We start from the raw sequence: 21239 nt of genomic DNA on the forward strand, positions 1-21239 counted from the left end.
CTGGTGAACATATCCATACTGAACACGTACGGTATGGTCTAGAAGCATGTGCACGGTCCAGCTACGCTGTGTGGACCACATAGCCCTCATCACTGACCTTAATGACTGCTTCAAATGGGTCAGACATGTTTAGGGGCCGGTTCTGCAGTTACAACAGCCACAGTGTGTCGGGTCCGGTATCAGTAGGTCCACATTAGCCTTCTGTCTGCGGTACATACTGATCCTTTCCATAGCTGTACAGAACAAGCTTGTCAGGATCCTGGGGTGTTAGTTTGGAGTATCCATTCAGGCAACCCCTTTGTTGTGATGGACCACTGTTGTTGTACACTGCTCTTTGGGTACATACCCTGTGGTAAGGCTGACATTGGCCAGTAGTGTGATTTTGCATTCCATTACTCTTGGGGTCCATGTTGGCCTCAGCACAGGACACCGGCACATACCTTTGCTGCTGTGTGTTCTGCTTTGCAGATGATGGCTGTTACCTCAGCATCTGCAAAGTCAGGGGACCATCTGCTGGGATAGGTATTTTGCACTCGGGGGGGGGGTGTTTGCACTGCACCTGACAGGTTGTATGTTAGCAATATGTGTGTGTGTTTGGTATCTTGTTTGTAATATCTGTGTGATTCGGAGCATATCTGTGGATGCCCAGCATGGTTCCTACCATCAGTTGGGTAAGCCTTGTGATTATCCTTAGTGTCCTGTACGTGTTGTATCTTCATAGGTTCATGGGTTCATAGTAGGCTAGACACCATAGGCCATTGGTAAGCCTAGCTAGAGTGTGTGTGTCTTTCGCCACCCCTTGCTATGTTTAATTATGGCCATTTATGAGGTTCTTCACTGTGCCTCTGTCTGGTCGTGACACAGTGGGGACCGCCAGTATACATGTATGGTCATCCATCCACTTGGCAATATTCCTGTTGAGGGGTGTCAGTGAGGGGCTCTGCCTACCATGGATTGGGATCCTGTTTCTGGGTGTGGGGGGCCTATGGGTTATGTATCTGTCCCTCCAGCACATCTTATTTCATTATGTGTTGAGGTTGACATCTGTGACTCTCACAGCTCCAATGGCTTTGATTTCCTGTGGTGTAGCATGTCCATTACTCCTGTGTTGGACATGGCCTGGTACAACGGACATACAATGCCTCTGTGTAGGCAGTGTGTGGCTGCAGTCAGCTGGGGTGTCTACAGCCAGGCAGCATATGACATATATTCCGCACACTTTATCCTGTTGGTGGGGTAACTATGAGGTCTTCCCAACCGCTGCAGGTGTCACGTATGGTACATCCCATATGAGTCATTGTACTAGATTGTGGGTCTGATAAGGGGACAGTACAGCAGCACAGTGACCCCTGTTGATGTTGGTGTGAATCCTTTCATGATACGGTGTCCAGTATCAACAGTCTTCATAGCCACATTGGCATTGTGGCTGTCACATGACAGATTAATGTCGACCTGTGTCCCTAGGTCCCTGATGACTCCTTGCATACATAATGGTTTGACACCTATGTGGTACTTTGTGTACCTTGTCTGGTATTTGGTGGGACATCCATACTGTCCAGTGTCTTCGGATGTCTGGCTGGGGTTCTTGTGTGTGAGAGTGTGGTCTGTCGCATGCTACAGACTGTACAGCAGTTTTGACTACAGTTATGTGCACATGGGTGGTGTCCGCTGCTTTGTGCATTGTCAGTTACCTGGCTATATGGGTGTCTGTGCTGCATATGGATACTCCCCCTCCTTTGATGTCTTTGTGCAGGTGTTAGGGCCATAACACATGGTATGTGGTATAACCTAGTAGTGCTGGTGTGGTATCACTAGGCCTGCAGCAGGCTTCTGTCACTGGACAGACATCAATGTTCTCCATAATGGGAGGTGCCTCAGGGGCATGCATATTGCAGTTTACACATCTGGCATTGGGCAGCATTACCGTTATGTTTCCTACCACTTATGTTTTCTAGGGTGGTGGGTAGTCTTTTTGGCCTTGCCTACATACGGCTCTATGGAGGCGGCAATGGCCTTATCCAGTATCCAGACGCCCAGGGGTAACAGGTGCAGGCCATCCCTGGAACAGCAGCATGGCTTGTCATGCTTGACATCTCCAGCGGACACACATTACACCCTCTTGGACTGACAGCTGTAACTGTGCCAGCTGTTAAGCATGAGCATTCTGTGTTTGTACTGTGGCATCATTCTTGGTGAGGGTTGGATGCTGCACACAGCCAGTGTCATCCCGCCCTGGGGTACATACTCGGAGGGACCATACATGTCTCATTTGTTGTTGACCAGGGAGGTACATCTCAGGTAATTCACCCCAGCATGGACATTAAGTGCATCATATTCCTGCTTGCTTTGGGGTGACCTGCGTACTTGTGTTACATGGCATTTTGTGGCTACCTACAAGCAGCTTACTCTACCCTTTCCCTTGTTCAGTCTGGTGAGTGGGACAGCTGTGTTTCTGCCTATACAGACACCTATTATGACTGTATCAGGCATTTGTTTCTCCTTCGGGCCTGGGACTGTTTGGCACACCAGCTTTGTGTACTATTCGTTGCATGTGCTATGTTTGAAGGTTGTGGTTGCTTGTGATCTACTTTGGTGTTGGTGTGGTGTGTTTGTAATTGCGGCCTCCGGGCATATTTGACTGTGTTTATGTGTTTGGTTTACAGTTGGGGTAGGTCTATGTGGGACTGGGTTTGTGGTGTATGTGGTTACCTTCTCCTCCTGACTACTGTTGACAGTACTGGCTTGTTGGAGCTCAACCTCTGCTTTGGATACATGGATGCATCTATCACATATGTCTGTATTTATTTGGGGGTGTTGTGGTTGTCTGTGTACTTGGGACAGGCGTCACATTGCCTCTGGATTCATAGGTTATACTTGTTGTGGCTGGACTTAGTGGAGTGTATGTGTGGACATATGTTGTTGCCATACTACTGGTCAGTGATTACTTCCCTTTTTATGTTTGCTCTATCATGTGGTATCTTCCTCATTCTCTTGCATGGTTTGGTAATGGCTGGAGCCCAGCATGCCAGATGTCTGCGTGTATGGCATTGTGTGTTGTTGTTATTTGTGATTGCATACTCCAAGCATTCCTGGCTGTGTTCATGGAATGCCTGTATAACATGTTCTGTGGTGTGTCCCATGTTCTGCATTTGCACAGGGCCTTTTCTGGATTCAACATCGGTTTTGTGGGCTGCGTCCTATATTTTACACATGTTTTGCACTGTGGTATTCTGGCCAGGGACTGGGGTCGGGTGTGTATTTCCAGTGTGCTTACTCTATGGTCTTGTCTTACCAGTGAGGGGTACACTTCTCATCTTGCCATCCAGTACACATGTTGCTGATTATCACATCCAGTATGCTTACCCCTCTTGTGGGGGTAGTACATTGTTCCTGGGCAGTTTGGTTTATGGCATCTGGGTAACTTTCCCCTACTGTGTTGGTGCTAGTACGATGCTAACGGTGTTTGTCTGGGTATTTTCAGTCGAGCAATATAATGTGGTTTGGGGGGCTTGATATATTCTTGTATTCCGACATAGGCCAGGTGATGTTCCTGGTATTAGGACAGTGGTCTGCAGCAGGCTATCTACTGTGAGGCAGTTTTAGCCATTGGTATTTGACCATGGCTATTCCATGCTGCTTCTTGTTGTGGTACCAACATGGGGGTGTGGTTATCCTTGCCATTTCTTGCTAGTCACCCACCTTTTGTAGCTTTTTCCATGTTTTGCGGCTGTACAGCACAGTATGAGGTGTGACCTGGTAGTGCTAGGGTGCTGCTGTGAGCCTTGCCCAGTTCTCTATTACAGGACTGGTATCTACATTCTCCTTACTGTGTGCATTTACACTGCACACATCTTGCTGTTTGTACATCTGTCATGGGGTAGTGTTACATCTAGGTTCCTATCCCTTGTAGAACCTATGAGGTTGGGTGTGTGTTTTGCGACTTACCTATTCAGGGCATGTTGTGGGTACTGACAGCCTTTGCCAGTATCCATAGGGCATGGCATGCTAGGTGCATGCCACCCCTAGCAGGTGGTGCATCATGTCGGACTCCGCATATCTTCCCGGCCTGTGACACATTGGCTCCCCTTTGACTGACTGCATTACTTCAGCCGATTATTGTACTTGATCTTCTTGTCTACATAGTGTGGCATCATGCTTGGTGGGGTGAGATGTTAGGCAGGGTCTTCATGTTTGCATATACTAGATGTTGTTACATTGCTTGACACATGGCAATAATGCCTCAGGTGGTGCTGCAGGGCTGCCTCTGTCGGATGCACATACTACACTCCCTGTACATGTTTGAGAGCAGGTTGTGTCATGTTAGGCATCCCTGTTACTATATGAGTGAGTCAGAGAGGGGTATCATTCCCAGGGTTCCTACTGTGCCAGTGTATGTGCTATGCGTTGCCTCTTTGCCAAGGCCAGGGCATACTGGGCATGCCTCCTTCTGCCTACTGGGGCAGGCTCAGGTTGTTCCTCCTCCTCCGAGTCACGCTCTGCCTGTGATGGCCTTGGCAATGGTGGGGGGCTGTTTGGCCCGGCCCTATGCTGGTCCTGCTGCAGCTGTTTTCGCAAGATCATATTATGTAGCATAGCACATTCCATGATGATTTGGGTACATGTAGTTGGTGTGTACTGCAAGGCTCCACCAGATGTGTCCAGACACCGGAACCGTGACTTGAGCAGCCCAAACACACGCTCTATCACATTACGTGTTTGTGCGTGTGCCTCATTATGGCATTCCTGTTCAGGTGTGTGTGCGTTTCTGATGGGTGCCATCAGCCACGGCTCCAGTGCATAACCTGCATCCCCCACTAGGTGTCCGTGTGGGATGTCCCCATTGGCAAATGTCTGGTACAGCTGCATCAAATGCCAGATGTGGGAATCGTGATAACTCCCAGGGCAGCCAGCACACACATACATTATTATGCCCTGGGCATCACACACAACCTGGCAGATGATGGAGGGGAAGCCCTTGTGGTTTATGTAGGCCCTACCCCGCTCTCCTGCTGGTGCTTTGATGCGTATGTGCGTGCAGTCTATAGCACCCAGTACCTCAGGGTATTCCGCTATTTGCTGGAAGAGATGCATATTGCTGGCCAATACCTCACGGGCATTGGGGAAATATACATGATCACCGACATGTGCTGACATGGCATCCAGGAACTGGTATAGTACCCTGGAGGCTGATGCCTGTGATATCCCCATCATATCGCCAGTTGGTCTCTGGAAGGTACCTGTTGCTAGTATTCTTAGGCCAACACATACCTTGGTTTCCACTGGGATGGGTTCCCTCTGTTGGTTCTGTGTGTGAGGCGTGGCCTGCACAGCTCAACAATCTGCTGCAGGAGCTCTCTGTCCACTCTATAGCGCTCTACTATCTCCAGCTCATGTAACCCGTGGTAGGTGACCCTGGGCCTGTACACTCTTCTCCGTCTCCTCACTGTGGGTTGTCTGGCACCATCTGCATTGTCACCACCCTCAGCAAGTCGCCTATGTCTCAATATGACAGCTATGGCAGCCCCTAGCATTTCTGCTCTGAGTTCAGCTTTTTCAGTTTTCACTTCTATTAGCTTACTCCTGTCTTGCAGTGTCTCTTAATGAAAACATCCTGCACTACTGTTTGCAGAGTTTTAAGTGCTGGGCTGGGCTACTATTCTGCCTGTGTAATTGCCTGCTTCTAATTATTTTCACCTGCTAGCTTCAGCAGTTATCCCTGCTAGCTTCCTATTAATTCTGTTGCTTCCTTTTTCCTCTCTGTTTCCTAAGGGGGGAGCAACTCGCATACTATCTGAAACACGCTCACAGTGGCTTACACGCGCGCACACGTGCTTACACGGTTAAGAATCTACTTATTCAGGTTTAGACACGCGTACACCCACGCAAACACTGTTACACGTCTGCCAACAGCCTCCAACATACTCAGACTGCCTTCCACATGCGCACACCTGCGCAAACAGTGTTAAACATCTCCCAATACGCTCCCACATGCTCACACTGCCTTACACGCTCGCACACTGCCTTACTCGCGCTTCATTGCGAGCACACGTGCGCATGCACGGCCAGCAAGAAACTTTGGTGTAGGTAACAGTGTACACCTTCCATTTCTTGTCTTTCCATGACTTATCTAGTGGCACACCTCTTTCCATGATCTGTGCCTGTCATCTGTCATGTTACACTGGCCTCCAATGAACTGCGTTTCCTTCTACCATTCCCCCCTGTGATGTCACCTATCTCCTACTCTATTCCTCCCCCTTTTGTATCTCTTACACTACTCAGACCGTGCTCATTTGCTATGTGACTGTGAGATTCAGTATCCTAACCCTCATTTACATAAGATTGCCTACTAATGCTTAGTTACATGTCTTAGACTCAGCTTCCCCCCTTAGCAACCACTACACGGTGGCCATGTTGGTTTTGGTCTGCTGGTCCCTGCATTGTCATTCCATGTATTGCATGAAACCCACATTTGTGGGTTTATAACCTTCTTTTTTATGGTTTTATACAGCGCAGCCCGTTTGCGCGGGGCTGCGCTTGGTTTAAACATCGGCGATTGCCGAAAAAAAACATATTTTTATATTTTTGCATCGGGTTATCTTGCCAATGGCCACATATTTGGCCATTGGCATGCTGCCTGACTCATATGCAACCTTTTTTTGGAGTTGACATCACTCCGTTGTGGATTTTGCAGGAATGTACTCAGTTGTCAACGGAGTACATTTCTGCAGCTAAAACGTCTCCTACACGGACTGGTTTCTGCTTCGTGGATCGCTAATATACCTCATTTGCATACCTTTCGGATGCAAGTGAGGTATTTAGCATGTCCACGCCCAGTCCGTGTAAGAGACGTTTTAGCTGGTCTCTTACACGGAGTTTAGGGCTGTTCCTGGATCGCGAGGATTGCATGGAGTGTTGCACGTCTCTTACACTCCGTGCAAGCCTTCGTGAATCCTGCCCATTAACTCTGCGTGTCATAAGATTGTCACTCAAATGAATTCTGAGTTTTTGGATAAAATTTTGAGTGATATTAACAATAAACTTATTGGTTATGAAGAGGAAATTATGACCTGAAAGAAGAAAAAATTGCTACGTGATACACTGGACTATGATGGTGGTAAACCTTTCCTCACTAAGACCAATCAGAGGAAATCTTCCCATCATGTGTCCATTGAACAGGCGAATTTTCAAACAGAGCAGCGTTCTTTTTCTTCTGCTGTATCTACAAATGCGTCAATAACATCAGGTGAGGATAGGCAAGGTGTTGGCAATAATGTAGTCAATTTTCCTTCCTTGCCTAAACCGCAAAATCCGGAGGGTATGCAATGGACTTTTCATGACTTTAATGGCCCAGGAGGATTTAAATCTAAGAAGCGACAATGGGAGGGACAATTCAATGGTAATGGACAACAATATAATAATCAACGTCCCCAACAATTTCAGTATTCAAAGAAGGGGAAATGGTAATAATTTACCTTATATTGTTAATTTATCTGGACATACTTTAAATAACACTGAAACAGCGGTTTTAGAAATGGGACTTAAGTTTATACCCACTGTCATTCTGCGTTTGCATGATGTTAAATGTGATATTTATAAATTTTCTCTGAAGTTGCAGTTAAAATGTTTCTTTTATAATTATGAGATGTTTTTAGCAGATGTTAATGATGTTAATGAAACTGATTCCAATTCAGGTAATGAAAGTTTTTATTCATGTTCATCTGATTATTTAATTTATGCCTATTATAAATTTGATATGAGTAAGTTAAAATCTAATTACAAGTTTATATCTGTTTTCAATAATGATTTAATTAAATCTTTTTATCAAATGCTTGATTTTTCAGTTGTTAGTGAAATAGAATTGTTTTTAAAGATATGTCTACTGTTGATTATAATTTAACTAAATCTGAATTGGTTGCATTGTAGAATTTAAGGGGAAATAATAATCTTATTTTTAAACCTGTTGATAAAGGCAGTAGATTAGTTATTTTAGATGTTCCTGAATATTTGAAAATGTGTTATGCTCATTTAAATGATAGTGATGTATACAAAAGAGTAGATATTTCTATATATACATCAGCTCATTTAGTCAATAGGGGTGTCAGATTAGGTTATTTTTCTAGTGAGGATGCAAAAAAGAAATTTAATATAGAACAGGCCGGTATCGCCTGTTTCTATTGTTTACCTAAGATTCATAAAAGCTTAGAGCATCCCGCTGGACGCCCCATTGTTTCTGGTAAAGAATATTTTTATATAATATGGGATGTCTATTGCATTATTTGTTGTTACCAAAGGTTCTTTCTTTGTCTTCTTATATAAAAGATGTGTTTGATTTTTTGGAAAAATTTACAACTGTACAGTTAAATGATAATATGTATTTTATTACATTGGATGTTAACAGCCTTTATACCAATATTTCCCATGCCTTTGGTTTGGAGGCAGTGCGGTTCTTTTTGGGGGAATGCCCTGCTACTGAATTTATAATAGACATGTTACACTTTTGTTTGTCCAATAATTTTTTTGAATTTAATAATGAATTGTTTAAACAGTTATGTGGGACTGCTATGGGGGCGGCTTTTGCCCCCTCAAATGCTAACCTAAGTATGGGTCTCTTTGGAACAGAATGTATTTATAAAGCCAAGTTTTATAATGAACATGTTATATTCTTTGCTCATTTTATAGATGATCTTATTTTTCTATGTGAGGGGGGTGAAAATCAGGTAGATCAATTTGTTGAGTCCTTGCAAGTTAATAGGTTTGGACTTAAATTTGATGGTGCACAGAAAGGTAAACAGGTTTTGTTTTTGGATGTTGATCTGGATATTTCTGACCCCAGTGGGGTACATACAAGAGTGCACAGGAAGTTTGAAGGTGACAACTATTATTTGAAGGCTACTAGTTGTCACCCCCCACACACACACACAATAGATGCTTTGCATATGGTGAACTTATTCAAGTACATAGATTATGTAATGTGGATTCTGAATTAAAAGAAGAGATATATAAAACTTGTAATATGTTTTATAGAAGGGGATATAGTGAATCGACTACATTGAAAGCAGTTTCTAAAATAAATGAAAGAGGTAATATGTCAAAACCTTTTATATCTAGTGCTAATTCTGGAGGCACTGATTTCGCCATTTATTTTACCACAACCTATAGTCCATTTAGTGAAAAGTTGATTAATATAGTGAAACAGCACTGGCATTTTTTACAAAGTAAAAAAGAGCTATGCCCTTGGCTTCCTAAATATTTAAAAACCTCTTATAAGGTGGGTAGGAGTTTAAAGAATATATTAGTGAGAGGTAAATTTATTATGCCTGTGGTAGATTTACCATCTAATATCTTATGTTTGGGTACTCAGGTTTGTGGTAAGTGTAAGGTGTGTAAATATGTGTTTAACAGCTTTCAATTTATAAATGGAGTAAAATTTCAAGTAAACAATAGTTTTAAATGTAATACTCAAGGATTATTTATGCCCTAAAATGTTCATGTGAGAAGTATTATATTGGACAAACAAAAAGAGCTTTTAAAGTGCGATTGTTGGAACATGTGAGGGACATTATTAATGTCAAAGAGTCTAGTTCAGTGGCTTTGCATTTTCAGGCTGTACATCAAAGTAATCCGATGCATTTGCAGGGTACGGTGTTAGAAAAGTTAGATGTTTTTCCCCTTGATTCTTGTTTAAAGAATAAATTATTATATAAGGAAGCATTATATATTTTAAAGTTTGACACTTTAAGCCCTAAGGGCATGAATTTTGAATTTAACTGAGGATTTTATTATAATGTATTGTTACTTTAACTAAATAAGATTTGTGTTTAAGTGGTTAGGTTTATTACTTTTTATGTTATTATTGTTTTATTGAACTAAATAATATGAGTATATAAGCATGTGATTTGGGTTTGTAATTTATCTTCCTTGAAGGTTTTGTGCCGAGATGTCAGAAGAAGTAAATAAATTCATTGGATTGTGCTGGCTGGTTGTTTTATTTATATATAATATAATACAGTCTGATATACATTTATATTTCTTTTCTGTCCATCAGGACACACTGATGATACATTTTTAACACAAGAAACGTTAAAAATACATTTTTCAACACAAGCTTCTGTACAAATCAGTTTGATAAACAAATGATATATAATTTTTTACAAAATTCCAGCTATCTGTGCTGGCATATGTTACACATCCCCTGCCATACTTCTCCTGGTATAGCTGGTAATACCCCACATCGTCACATCTCTCCACCCTTTGAAGACTCAAGCTAGTTTCTCAAGTGACCCTAGAGAAATGTTGCTTGAGAGGAATGATCTTATCTGAGAATACATTAACCCATACCCTGTCTTGAAATCCTGTCTGTGTTGGTATTCCTAACCCCAGTACCCCAAAGGTATGGACAGATGTTTGGACATGACTACTAAGTGGTGGGGCTTCTTTGCAGATGAATGATTACTGAGGACAGCTCACTGGTGTGTTACAACCATTCCTACAATAACCTGTGTAACTGCTAAGGTCAGGTTTCATTAACTTGAAGTGGAAGACAGACAATGTAGAATGCTGTAAGGGTGACACTGAAGGCAAACCTCATGACACCTGTAACAGTAATACCTTCCCTGTGCATATATTTTGCATATATCAGCACAGTTGGCAAAGGAAATAGTCAGTAAGCTTTGTAGCGGATGCGATAGTGCTGTACTTCTGTAATACCTATCATGAGATAGGCAGGTGTTTAATTCACAGTACTGGCACGTGTGAGTGTGTGTCCATATATGTCACGTATGGTTGGGAATACATCTCACATGTTTTCACTCTCCTGAACACTGTTGTTGACACCAGTACAGAGTGAAGTGTAAAAAGAAAGGCATAGGCAGGTGGTTGAACCGCACACATGTAAAGTGTCTGTATGTGTGTGTGACATAAATGTATATCTTTGTGAATGCCATAGCGTGTGCGTGTGTGTGTGTGTGTGTGTGTGTGTGTGTGTGTGTGTGTGTGTGTGTGTGTGTGTGTGTGTGTGTGTGTATGTGTGTGTGTGTATGTATGTATAGCTGTCCGTGTGTATGGCTGTCCGGTCCCTGGAGTGAGGTTGTATTTTACCATAGTGAAATGTTAATGCCCCCTCCCCCATCAATGCAATCTAGCATCCCTGTTGATATCATCAATCGCAGATGGGCATTCTAACTACCTGTTAACATGTACACCCTGGGGTGTGACCTGTTGTTACATAGCCTACTGATGGACCCCCCCTCCCCACATACACTCACTGCACTGTAGTATCCCTGTCGATGTCCTCAATCTTAGGCCATTCCAACTACCTGTACATGTGTAATCTCTGTGGTACTTCTTGTAATTGTGTAGTACTATAATTTCCACAGACAAGCCAGCAATTCTGACATGAAATTGGCACCTCTGTCAGTCAGGATTTATCTCAGGAAACCTACCCTGCTGAAAATCTCTAACAACATATTTGCCACCTTCTCTGCTTTGATGGAGGACAGAGTCACCACTACTTCTTCCCTGTGGAACTTGGGGTACTCAGAGTCCCCACAATATCCATAGCTACCCTATGAAATGGCTCCTCAATCACAGGTAAAGGCATTAAAGGAGCGTTTACCTTGTCTCCTGCCTTGCCTATTTTTTGGCACTACTCACAGCTCTGGCAGTACCCTGTTACAATCCTTGCAATCACAGGCCAGTAAAATTTCTGCATAAAATGTCTGTTAATATGCTTTTTACCTGGTTTACCATCATAATGTCAGCAAACACATATTCAAAACAACTTCCAAGAACTCCGAACTGTGACTCCTCAAAACCGTGAACGCCAATATTCTGAATCACAAACTCTCACAACCCTTTTTGACCCATGGTAGTACTTGTTTTAGGTATGGAGCGGTCGGAAATGGAGACGTTTCCTGTTTTGTTCAACTTTCTGATGTGTCAGCAGTACGGAATTTGCATAAATGGTTTGACCATGTGCATGTTCATGGATGTGCCTGCCAACATTATGATGGTAAACCTTTTTGCCCATATGACCTGCAAAAGGAATGTCATGGGCTATAGATAGAAGTGCCAGATGGGAGGCTCTAGGCACTACCAACTGCTGTACTACTTCACTCTCTAGACCTCCCTCAGGGGTCCTCTCTATATACATTAACCCTTTGTTCTAGTATACAGACTTCCCTTTTCCTTTAGAATCAGGCACCTCCCTAGCTGCCTCCCTCAAGTCTCTCAGTGTAGGGTTTGAGAGCTGAGCCTGCCTCATCTCTTTGTCACTCTTCCCAGCTCCCCTTCCACAGAAAGTCTGGTATCCTCTGACAGTAGCCTGGGTACTACCACTCATCTCTTCCCTTGCAGTCACCCTGCCCAAGGGGACATCAGAACCTAACAGCAACTGTGGCTCACCTTCAGGCTCACTGCTACAGGGTAGCTCCCTCCCTGAAATAGCCACCTCACCAGCCCTGGCTTCAGGTGTGGGTCTGTCTGGGTCTCCCCCAGGCTACCAGACCTACATGCCTGTCTCCAAGCCCGACTATTTGTAACTGCATGCACACAATTTACTGTATTATCAGAATCAAGACATCTGCAAGGATATCCTCAAACACTCCTACTTGCTTGCTTCCTTTTCCACCCTCTCAACCAAGGTGAACCCTGGCCAAAGGCATTTGGAATGAGATCCGTCCTAAAGCTCTGACTAGAGTGGACTGCCAAACAAGTACTGTTCCTCTTTAACCACTGCAGGCTTCACAATGGTTATGTCAGAGGCTGTGTCTCTCTTAGTAGTGGCTTGTTTGCCATCCACTAAGATAAGTCATGACCTCTGGTGATAGTTTGGTACACCTTTTGTCCCCAGACAACTTACCACTGGAATACTGTTATTTCCACTTGCTGGCAACTTCACATTTTGTTCCCCACCTTGCCTCCAAGGGCATCTATATTTTACATGACCCCACTGGTTACATTTAAAAAATTTAACCCTCAATCCCGGTCATGTACCTGAACTAGTGGCTTCTGCTGTTACTGGTGGCCTCTGTTGGCATGGTTTAGGCTGCCCACCATGGGTTCCTTTATATTCATGTTCAGCACTGGGTATCCCTTTACTGTGTAGTGATACCATGCTTGCTAAATAGAGATCCCCTTTTCCCCAGCTCATCTGCAGAGTTACATTCCTGGTCTGCCAACCAGATTCTCATGTCCTCAGGCAAAGTGCCAAGGGCTTGTTCCCTCAACAAAAGGTCTTCCAGTCCTTCAGAAATGGTGACCTGACACCCAATCACCCATCTATGAAAATAAGTCCTTAACTCAGCAATATAATCACATACACTTTCATCTGCCTTGCATCTATGCTCACAAAACATATTTTTCTGTAAGCTTCATGTGTTAATTTATAATATTCAAGTAAACATTTATTTACTTTATCGTAGTTTAAACAATCAATATCAGACAATTTAGAAACAGCAGTTACAGCTTTACCATGGAGTAAGGGGATCAGGAACAGTACCCAGAGGCCTTGGTCAACATTATACTGTTTTCATACTCTTTCAAATACTTGAATAAAACTATCAAAATTATCACGCTCTGTAAATTGTGGAAGAAATTTACTGACCTTTATTGCTTCTGGGGTTCAGTTATTCCCTTCTCCATTGCCTCCATGACCGTGGCAAAGAGTCAGCGTCTCCCTCTCATGTTGATGCTGCTTCTCATTTTCTTCAGCCTCCAAATGCAGCAGTCTCTCTGCTGATTCTAATTCCCAACATTTGGCATCCAGTTCAAGCCTCGTTAACTCCAGATGGATTTTTTAGTCCTCTGAGGAAAAGGTGAACTATCCTGTTTCTGAGGGCTGCAAATTCCCATCACCTGGACTGGTTTTCTGCCAGGTTGCTGGTCTGAGCTGTGACTAAGGCTGAAATCATTTCTGCTTTAGTCAGGTTGGCATGCACCTGTCCTTTGGTTTCACACACCTTGGCCAACTGGTTCTTTGTCAGCTTGCCATAATCCTCTGCTGACATCTTTGCCTGTTTTCCCTGACTAAACTAAACTAACAAAAAAAGAAATAAAAATTGCTGTGAAAATGAAACTCTGTATGTTTACCTTGTGACTGCTTGTGAGTACACCCACCTTCAGACATAACTACATACAGGTTACAGACATTCAATTAATATCCACACCAATGCTCACTAACATGTAACATCCCCCCTGTGGGAGAGCAATCAAGGCACCTGAATCTTCACCACTGGCACTGGATAGGGCTGTTCAGTTAGAACAAAAATTGATGCATCCAGTATTACCAGATGCAGTTCTTTGCATCAAGCACAAATTCCCTTAAGGGCACAGAGGGAACATACTCAGTCCAGGGTCTAGATTTCTCTATTTGTCTCCCTCCAGGTCCACAAAAAGATGCCCCACTAGGACAGACAGCTAGAGCTGAGATCTCAGCCAAGTGTCTAAGCCAGGTTCTCCAGCACCCTCTCGGTGAAACTAGCACTTCATGTCCCAGCCCCAAACAGCTGACACACACTCTTTGAAATGTGAGTTTCACACACACACACACACACACACACACACACACACACACACACACGCACACACACGCACACACACACACACACACACACACACACACACACACACACACACACACACACACACACACACATGCATGCAGACACACACACACACACACAACACCTGGGAAAGGCTGGCACATATTTACCAACTATGCTCTCTTTTGCCTAGACTATAAGGTAGTTACACCACTACCAGACATTCCAAAACCAGCTACACTAAGGCTGTTGCAAGGGTACTAAATTATACTGAGTGAAATTAATATTAATACAAATGGTAATGTTGACCAAACAGCAAGGCCTGTGGAAGACCTCAGGAATGGCCACAGTGTCACTGAATATGTATAAGTACTCTCAGAGATTAAAATATTCTCCAAAAAACAGCCACAATGAAAAGTTTAAATATATTTAATAATAAATAATAAAATAACATGAAAATATGGAATATCTATTTACAATAAACACCAGAGTTTTAGTCACAGGAAATATTAAAAATATCACAGATGAATGGATTCATACAGATACAAAAAAGCAGTGCTTTACTAATCTCACTATATATTCCTGTATGAGCTAAAGAATTACTTTTCCCTGGTCACTTACTAGAGCAAGGCAAGATGAAGTGGGTGAGAGATCCTTTTTTGTTAGGTTACACAAAAAGACTGCCATGAGACTTCAGTCTCACCTAATAATAAAATATAATTTTTAGTGATGGATTACAGAATGACATCACATACATCTGGTCATGTGACTTCTGGTTCCCATACCACCCCTCTGGCTAGAATCTGTCAGGATTTAGAAAATATGTGTCAATAATACACACAGAGACAGCATTGCTAAGTTCTGCTGCAGCTCCTGGAAGTCATAAAACAATTTCAAACTTCTAGCCTTCCAGAGTAGCAATCAGTTCACTCATAAAGATAATACAAAAGGCATCTTAGTGCTTACTAATGTTTTTTTCAGACATTTTGTCTCTGGCTGCAATCAGAAGTGTAAAATACTATCTTTATGGTCTAAATTAAGTAATTTAATTTCTTACTGTTTTTCAAAGTTAACTGGAGCTGAGCTTAACCTCTTCTCTTCCAGTATTCTCTTACAATATATACATTTAATCAGTTACAATACAGTACAGTCTGCTTTACATGTATACTTCTCTTCTGTGCAGCAGGGTACACTGTTGATGCATTTTTAACAAGCAATGTTACAAATAAATTTTTCAACACAAACATCTGTACAAAGCAGTTTGATATACAAATGACATATAGTTCTTTACAAAATTTCAGCTAGCTGTGCTGGCATATGTTGCACATCCACTGCCCTACTTCTCTTGGCATAGCTGGCACTACACCCACATTGTCACACCCTAGATCTGTCAGTTTTCTCCAAAACATTGGTACACTACATGTTTAGATACTACTGTGACATGATAACTCTCAAATGAATGTACTATTATGGTGTGTATCATATAAAGTGATGTCATGTTTATCAGCAAGTATAAGGTATGTTCTGCAGCCACTGATGTCACATGTAGTGCAAAATATTCAATATACATGTTTATCTGTTGTTGCCTGTACACTAATGTGAGTATAATATGTGATGCAGGCAGATGAGTGACGGACATGTAGGTACAGTGTCTCCACGGACATTACTGTTATAATATGAACCTCCTATTTGTGGCAAAAAATTCACATTCAGCACTTTTTATATATATCTCAGTCATACATAGCTAACATAATAAATGTTGTTACCTGATCATTGTAGTACGGTAATGTACATGTCACTGGCAGATATATGAGTTACCTATAGGTATGGGCCAAGAGATCTGGTTCCTGATATGGATACCTTTAATCTTGACATGTCCAAGTAAAAACAGAAATATAATATATGATAGCAGAAATTGATTACTTGTGACAAGTAGGGTAGTCATTGTTATGTCTCAGTCAAAGTTCTTCATGGAACACAGCACTGTATCTGGGATGTCGGACTATTGGCATCTCTTTAGTATGGCTGTTTAAATCATCACTACCATATCTATGGAATAAGACTTCCAATTATCCCATTCAAACATGCAGCTTGTGTCTTTGTGTTATGTCCTCTTCTTTTCAAACATCCATTTGAGTGACAGGTGATGCCTGTCAGGACTTCATTAATCATCATGGTTTGAATTTGGGTCATGGTTCCAGTGTTCAGTCCAGGCTTCTGATTACTGTTTGTATGGGATTCTGCATGTTATCTCTAGTAATGCATGCTTTTCTTATGGTAGTTTAATTCCCCACTAACTCATAAAAATATTAGTTGACTGGCTACTCTAAATTGCCTATATGTGTTGTATTTATCCTTCCTCTTGTGACCTGATAATGGCTGAAAATGTTCCATGAAGGATCAGTTCACTTATTTATCCAGTTAACTAATAAATTAGAATTTAAAACAAATAATGTATTTATTACTACTACATCCCCAGTCTGCCTGGATTATGCAATACTAGACACGTATCTTAAGACAGCTCCTTGTGCAGATGACTGATTGGTCCATTAAATTCCTTCACACTATGAAATCATCAGTACCACATGACAAACGCATGAGGCTGTTTCATCAGCTTACTGTTTCAGGGGATAATACCTTCCTGTCATCTGCTGGTCATATTACTTCCTGTGCATCAGGGCATTTCACAAGCCATCTTGGCAATGTCTCACATTTCTTGCTTAATTGTCAGACTACTGATGTGACCAGAAAAAGCCATTATTCTAGCATACTGCCTCACATGAGTCTGCCCTATTTCCCTGGATTTGGCTTTTCAGATGTGTTACTTTACAATGGGCTTGTTTCAAGTTTTGTACTAAATGAGATCTGTCAAGCTGTACAAGAACCGTGTCCTGTTTTAACTTTCCTATATCATGACATTGTGTCATCATTAAACAGATACATTTTCCTTACAAATTTTCAGTGTCTGTCATATGAGCATTGAAAAGAATAGGACGCAACACTAGCCCTTGCCACAAATCAGCATCCAGTCTGAGTGGCCTCGACTTCCTGTGTCACTGTGTGTCCCATTGAGTGTTCTAATCACATCATAACTGTTGAACCATTTAGGGTCTTTGTAATTGCTTTTGTAACTTTTTTTTCTGCATTGTATTGCACAGCCTGCAACTAGTTATGTACACCAATGCACAGCCTCAGTGTGATCTTGTGAGCACAATGGCCTTCCTTTTGTGAATCACGTTACCCTAGTCCTGAGTTTAATGCCCTTGAACATTCCAAGATTATTTCCTGCAGCAAGGTTTCCATTAATATCACTACAAATGAGGCATTTATGACAGGTTATGTGTTTCCAAGCTCTATCGTTTCCCAGTCCCCCTGCCTTGTATGCAGGGTGTGATCTCTTTAATTCAGTGGAAACACAGAAAGGATATTTGAATTTCATCAGGCAACCTGATTTGTAAACAAGTTACCTGATGCAATTCAAATATTTCTTCACTGTTCTGTGATACCTCCAGTCACATTGACTTGTGCTATTTAAGGTCCTTTATGACCCTTTTGCCTATATAAGGCTTCAGTCCATAAGCAAAAGCTGGATGCTTCCATTGGCTGAAATTGGTATTTTTCCCTTCTCCCTTTCAGTGAATGCTTACCAAGGCCTGCTTACCATTAAATCAGGAAAAAACTTTCACATACAATGTATCCAGATGGTATAACTCTACTTAAATTTTACACTGTCTAAACATCATAGTGCTGTTTACTGAGCTTAAAAGTGATGACCATTTGATTTTTTTTTTATTTTACTGTCAATGCTTCACAGCAGCTTAATTTGCTGCCATGAAGTGATGGACTTGTTTTCAGCAGGTATTACTGGCAGATTAACACCCAGATGAAGAATGTTCATTCTTCAGTCAAGGTGAAATGTACAGTTTGCCCATTCAATAAAAAAACACAAGCTGATACCTGTAACACCACCCCAAGTTACCACTGGTATAGTCCCATGCACTTTAAAGGTACTTTTTTTTCCTCCTTAGTAACTCTTCCCATAACAGCAACACCATCTCCTTGTTCCCACACGTAAATATACTACTTCTTTATGATTTTTTCTCTCCCCATTTTGACCAGCCTTTGTTACTTCTCTCTAACACTTGCATACAGTCACCCACATAATAAAAATCAGTGTTTACCTTACATAGTTTGCCTTAATGCCCTATTCTATAGAAGGCATTATATTACCTTCAAACAAATAATAATACCAACATTAAAATGTTTTATTAAGATTAATCTGTTATGAGCTAGAGATCACGAGCCTAACCTAGACCACCAACAACTGCAATCAATACTAATCTTATCTATACTCACATTTCTCATACCCCAGATTCCTTTTCTGAGATAATTAAAGGCTTAAAATAGAGCACTTCAGTTGTGGGAAATTCAACAAAAAAACTGACCAAGCTAAAACCAGGGCCATTTTAAGTAATCTACAAATACCATCTGCATCTGAAATATACCAAAGTCTGGCAAATTGCTGTCACTTCATCTTGGCAATATTTATCTCCAGTTTTACAATAACAAGAGACCTGATGAAAAAATAGACATGGACATATATGCGACAATAAAATAATTTAATGGGGACTATGTAGCACAATCTAAATTAGTAGATTTAGGTGCCAGTTGAATTTTAATGCCATATTACTTTTGCTAAGGCCATAAACATCTATTTCTGTTCAGCAAATCCAGCTCCACAAGCCTCACTGTTTAACTTCAGTTACTTTTTGAAATCTATCTTAATATAGAAAATCAGTTCTGTCCTGCTTGGTGACCTTAACTTAATCCAGTTAGGCCACTTTCATCCCAGGCTGTCATATTCATCTTGACTTGTTTGACTGACCCCATTGCATGCCATTCTCACTCCCACCAGTTCCACCACTGGCAAGAATTACATTATAGATATAATGCTGACTACTATGCATGACTGATGCTCACTTCTGTCTATACTTTCCAGTTCCAAGCAGGCACTGCTGACTTATCTCCATCTAGACTCTAAAAGCCCCTAAAATACACCAGCACTTGGAGAAAAGGTTAGAAGAGTGTGGCTGTGCATTCCTGCAAGTCAGTTCAGGCCATCCTAATGCTTATCTACCTGATATGGTCAGGACATACAGTGAGCATAGTGATGCAAACATCTGAAACATCCTCTTAGATCAGATATTTTTCTCACTTCAAAAATTGGCCATCACAGTATTTACTATGGTGAAATTGTCTGCTCTGTCTCTTGCCCTTTGTCTGCATTACTCAACTCATCTTCTGTCATTGTTGACTATCTGATCAGCTTTACAGTTTATATTTACCCATATTGCTACTTTATTTCTCTATCTGGAAGCCTTTGACATATTCCAAAGTTTACAATGCCAACCTACTTTTATTAATAGGTTCATAGGTAAGTACTAGGTTAGCTGCCCTTGAGGGCCTTTTTAAGCCTAGACAATTTTCCTTTTTGTGCTCAAATAATGTATCTCATTTAGTTAGAGATTGGTCTTACCCATCCCATGATCAATAATTATATATTACCACTAATAAGAATAAATGGAATTATACCACAGACATTTGAGGGGACCCATTAGAGTTGCGTCCTTTTGTGGTGGCTAAAAATGGGCTTAGGCCACACCCCTTGCACCTCCCACATCCCCCCTGTATCCCACCCTCTTTATGCCCATTTTGTGTCATCACTGTCACTATGGCAGAGTGGGAACGCCCTCTTTTCCTATTCTTTTCTGCAGTTACTATGTTTTTTGTGCTAAAAGCATAGTAAATCCGCAGATTTTAAAAACTCTTCTTTTTTTGAAACAGAATACTGGAGTTTGTACAGTGTTTTCCGGGCTACCAGACAATCAGTTTGACTTCGGCATAGTCTGGAAAAAATAGATAGGTGGCAACTCTAGGACCCATACATGGGATAAATTATTTAAGAAAGGCCTCTGTCTATGTACAGGGACTGTCCTGGGGTAAATTGTCTGTTTCCCATCCATAGATCCAAGTTGCACTTGAATCTGGACAGGGATGAACTTTGTTTTATGTGGATGTAGAGTCTATTCCAGAGCAGTGGTGTCTTCTGTGAGATATACTTGTCCCTTCAAAACATTCTGTTAATGTAGCAAAAAGAGATTTAGATCCCTATACTGAGTATTTCTGATGCCATTTTACTTGTGGATGTGCAGTAAATCCATCAGTATTCAGTCAAAGGATACCTTATTTGACAAATACAGGTCACATGTTAGCAGTCTGTAGGATACTGAATATAGTGACAGATCTCTGAGTCAGTCCACATGCTGGTTAGGCCTTGTATCCTTTTTGTAAGGTATCTCTGTGGATGTTCCAGCTTTTACATGTGTCTGGACAGATATATGCCAAAGGGGACATTATAATTAATGAATAGTCTAATGAAGGCTGACTAAAGGTAAACATCCCTAGATGTAGACATGTTTTTTTTTTTTTTGTTTATAAGCTGTGGAATATAGAAGGACTTGCGTACAACAATGGACACATTGTGTGCAAATGTTAGGTCATTGGCCACATAAATTCCCAAATCCCAAACAAATAGATCAACTCTTTTGGATGTATTGTTAATGTGGTAGTTCTCTGGGATAGATGGCTTCCCAAAGGATGCAGTTTTGGCGTTTACTTTCAGTCCATGATTTTGGCACT

Source organism: Protopterus annectens, chromosome 8.part0, assembly GCF_019279795.1.
Source record: "Protopterus annectens isolate FY-2018-M chromosome 8.part0, PAN1.0, whole genome shotgun sequence".
Classification (NCBI taxonomy): domain Eukaryota; kingdom Metazoa; phylum Chordata; order Ceratodontiformes; family Protopteridae; genus Protopterus; species Protopterus annectens.